This window comes from Leiobunum rupestre, chromosome 5 (genome assembly GCF_980474605.1).
Source record: "Leiobunum rupestre chromosome 5, qqLeiRupe1.1.hap1, whole genome shotgun sequence".
In the NCBI taxonomy this organism is placed as follows: domain Eukaryota; kingdom Metazoa; phylum Arthropoda; class Arachnida; order Opiliones; family Sclerosomatidae; genus Leiobunum; species Leiobunum rupestre.
Window position 1 is genome coordinate 62,210,873 of NC_143388.1, and position 4,969 is coordinate 62,215,841.

The following is a 4,969-nucleotide window of genomic DNA, read 5'->3' on the forward strand; positions in this document are numbered from 1 at the left end:
TTTGAAAGGTATATAATAAATACAATTTGTGCCTCTCAACTTAGAAAAACCCAAGTCAGTGAAACTTTTGTCAAGTTCTCGAAACCACTGTCTGCCACTTTGTGGTAAGCCATAGAGTGACTTTTGGAGGATTAGACAATATTGAGTAGGATCTGCCTTAGTATACCCTGGCACCTGTTTCATATATACGGGTTTATCAAGGTTGCCATACAGATATGCATTTGTCACATCCATGTGACTATGCACCCATCCGAAACACATGACAAATAGTGAAATAAATAGTCTTAGTGGAAAGTTTACGACTGGAGAAAAGACTTCATCATAATCGACGCCTTCAATTAATCCAAATCCTTGTGCCACAATCCGGGCTTTATATCGGACGATTTCTCCATTATGGTCCTTTTTCATTGCATAGACCCATCGGCATCCCATTATTTTACCACTTGGTTTCTTGACTATTTCTGCTACCTGTCGTTCTTCGAGGGTCTTCATTTCTTGATCCATGGCTTTTTGCCATTCATTCTTTTGAGATGAAGTGAGAGCTTCTTCGTAATTTGCGGGTATCTTAACTTCCATATAACAAGCTTCAAATACCTCTGCTACATCTGCCGGAGTAATACCAGATAGCATCATTGATGTCTTGAGGGTCTTAGAAAAATCAAAAACATTTAAGTCATAATTCATCTTATTTTGCTGCATGTATCGTGTTACATCAGAATTTGATCGGAGCTGAATACCATCTGGGTCGTAATAATATACGTCTCTCTGACCTGCTGTTGACCCTGATTTACGGGTTCTAATTTCTCTTGTCCAACCCGGTGGTAATCCAATAACTGGTTGTCTCTCTGTATGCTCCATGGTTATTTGAACTGGATTTTCTGTATTGTTGTCAATTATATCTATTTGTACTGGTTCCACTTCTGGCTTCACTTCCATTGGTATTTCAGGTTCCTCCTCAATTGGCCAAAATACAATATCTCTCTCATCTTGGGTAGTATATCGAATATTGTCAATACCAATCTTGCTTTCTGCAAATTTAACGTGTTTCGACTCTATTACGGTTCTTTCTTCAGGCAACCATATTCGATACCCTTTTGTATTTATGGCATATCCGACGAACACACCAGGCTTTGCTCTTCTCTGAAATTTATTTTTAAGCGTTGTGGTGGAACGTGTAGAAATGCTAAACATCCAATGCGTTTCAGGAATCTCGCACTCGGTTTCGTTTTTCGCCAGAGCTCTAGATGTACTTGATTCCCCAACTTTGCATGTCTGGAGCGATTCTTCAGTGACACAGCAGTGTGTACTAACTCAGCCCATAAGAAATGTGGCAATTTGGCATCGTCCATTAGCGCTCTGACTGTATTAAGCAGAGTTCGATTGATGCGCTCTGCGACGCCATTCATTTGAGGGGAATACGTATTGGTGCGTTCATGTTTGATCCCAGCATCTTTACAATATCTTGTGAACCGATCTGCTAAATACTCCAGTCCATTATCAGTTTTCAGCGCTTTGATTGTAAACCCTGTTTGATTCTCCACATCCGCTTTAAATTCCTTGAACCTATCAAATGCTTCGCTTTTGTGCTTCATTATGTATACCTTTGTATATCGGCTTTTATCATCGATAAACGTTATGTAGTACACAGCTCCACCTAATGAAGTAACGGGTGACGGGCCCCAAACATCAGAGTGAACAAGTTGTAATAGTTCTGTACTTCGTATATTCTCAAGTGGCCGATGTGTATTACGTGTGCTTTTCGCCACCTTGCAGGGAACGCAAACTCCAAGATTGCCCTTTGATAGTTCCAGCATTTTATGTGCCGCCATGTATTTCAGGTCTTCTTCGTTCATATGGCCAAGACGTGCATGCCATAAGTGAGTTCCGCTAACCTTCTCGCTCCAGTCCGGTGAAGCGGTTATTGATAAATTTTCTACTATCTCCTGCTCTTCATCTACATCTTGAGGTCCATCCGGTAAGACAACAGCTTTGACAGAGTAGAAATTGGCATTGGTTAAAGGCGCTTCAAAACCGAAAACTCCATTCGGAAAATATGTAGTAAAACGTGAGTTCTCTATTATGGACTTGAAACCAGCTTGATCAATGAGGCGGCCAGATATCAGGTTTCTGCGCATCCCGGGTGCGTGCATTACTCCTCGTAACTTAAATATATTCTTGTCCATTTGCAACCATATATCTCCACGACCAATGACATCAGACTTGCCTTCTCCCATGGCTGCTTCCGTAACAAAAGGTGAGTAGGTGTGGAACCAATCTCTACATCGACAAAAATGGTGAGTTGCAGCGGAATCAACTATCCATTCATTTGTACTTGTATCTGTTATAAGGGCTGACGCAATGAAAGCTCCTCGGCTTCCCTTTTTTGTTTGCAGTCTATCATCTTTCTTATTCTCTTTTGGTTGAGACATTTTATTTCTACAATCTGTGGCTCGATGTCCCCATATATGGCAGCTATTGCATCGACCTTGAAATCTTCTACATGGCTTTGTGTTGCCAAAATCTTTCTTCACTTGCGCTGAGAAAGCATTTGATGCTTGTGATGAAGTTTCGTGTAAAGTCTGCCGGCTATGTTCTGCAATGAGTTGATTCTTTATTACGCTTGGTACGAACTTTGCATCAGGAGCATCGTATATAATTGAGACTAAACTTTGATAGGACTCGGGCAAAGATCCAATCATTTGGTATGAAACTTCCTTATCAGCTACAGTCTCCCCTGCTTCCTCTAATTGCCGTCTTGCATAATAAATTCGTCCAATAAAAGCTGGCATTCCTTCACCATCTTGATATTCTATGTTGTAGAATTGTTTTCGTAGCATGCCAACACGGGCTCTGGAAATTGGTTCAAAAGCGGTTTGTAATGCTTTCCACACGCCTGCTGCTGTTTTCTCGCCCTTTATCAGGCTTCTAAGGTCTTCAGACAATCCAAGGGCGATAGTAGAATAAGCCTTTGCTTCTCTCAGTTTATATTTCTGTTGTACCTCAGCTGCCGCTGTTGCTCCTGGTGGAGATTCTGTTTGGTCCACAATCTCCCATAATCCTTGATTTTTCAGCAGCATTCCCATCTCAAACCGCCAGCTCCGATAATTATTAATTGATTGTAATTTCCTGACTTGCCCCAACATCGTTAAGCTGCCGTCCGCCATTTTTCTTTATTCTACGTAACTGCGTTGTTATGAAACCAGGCCTTTGCTGACGTTGTCGTCACACTCTTCTGTTTGTTAATTTAACCCTTTGTCTCCCCAGCAGAGATGCCATTTGTTGAAGTGGGTTAAATAATTAAACTATCGTATCCATAACAATAACAGTTTAATTCGTTAATAATAACAAAACATGATGGTATAAAACAACACTGACAATTAAGCGGCCTCTCATGTGGGCTAGAGTTAGAGAGAGAGTGAGCAGAGTAGAATTAGAATGTGTGCATTTTGTACAGGCGCCCCCTAGTGGCGATATATAGTAAATGTTAAAGTTTAGGGCTCCCCCTTTATCAAGAAGTATGTACGATGTATGTCGGGAGTATGCACAAAGTATGTCAGGTGCTTACAAAAAGTGCGAAAGGTTCTCTTGAATATCTGGCATTGAAGAGAAGAGTCTAGTGCTTAAAAACAGAAAAAATAGGTATTTTTCCATTTTAAAAAATAAAAGATTTATGTTATAAATATTAAAAATTTGTTGGTATGCTTTTTTTCTCGGCCGGTTTGCGATTTGAATTTTTACGCTTTTGTGAAAACTACACGAATTAAAGCTAACATTTGTTAGAAACCAAATAAACCATAATACAAGGAAATTAAACTTAATTTTAATGATTAGAATAATCAATAATGAGACGAGTTCCACGCGACGTCTTGATGGTATGCTTTTTCTTTCGGCCGGTATGATTTTTCCAGAATAGCTCCAAACGGCTTGGAAATGTTTTAAAAGGAAAATAATTTAACGAAGGTTATTCTTAAATGTTTAAAATCAAATTAAATCGAAGTAATGTTAACGATAAAATTGGGTGGGACCTGTCTAAAATGAACCCAACGTGACGTCTTTATGGTATGCGATTAGCCAAGTTCGCTTCTATCTTGGCCAGCTGGTATGCTAGGTATGCTAAGTATGCTGGTATGCTTTTTAGTAGCTCCCCTTTAAAAGTTTCTAATAAAGGAATCAAATAATTAGCAAATAGTATTCTACATTCTCAAACCCCACTTCTGATGTCCTTAAAATGGAATACGGACATAATGCCCCTGGGACATAATCCCCCTGGACTAAATCCCCCTAATTTGCGTTTTGCGGACAAAATCCCCCCATTAAAATTGACGTTTCGGACAAAATCCCCCCATTACAATTGACTTTTCGGACAAAATCCTCCCATTTAAATTTGATATTTCAGACAGGGTTAGGTACATTTGTTCGAATTTCAATCGTACCCTGGTTTTATCCCTATAAAAGCAAAATTTTCGTAAGTTGTTTTTTCAGTTATGGAGGTGATTTTGTAGTTATATCCCGGGTAGTTAATACCCCATGAACTATTCCAAAGGTAGTTAATACCCCAGGGACGATACCGAAAGAAGTTAATACCTCCCGAGAACCCATTATAAGAACTAAAAACGCAGGCGCGTTTTTGTGGACAGGGGGTGTGGGGGAGCGTTAGCGTCCCCCAGCGCTCGAGAGGAGTGAGTGCTTAAAATTCATGAATATTCGGTGCTAGCATTGTAGCTAAAACCACCTTGAAACAGCCACCCCACTATTTCATGTCACAGATTATGATGCCAAACACCATGATTATAATGGAAATTATAACGTGACCACTGTGGATGTTTTAATGTCATGGCTGACACAAATTTGTTACCTTGGCAATGCAAACAGACCACACCCACAGCAAGCTACAAGTGTGTAAATAACTCAAGTACATTTATTAGATATTAGATTTATTCAATATTAAAAATGTAAAGAAATTAAATTG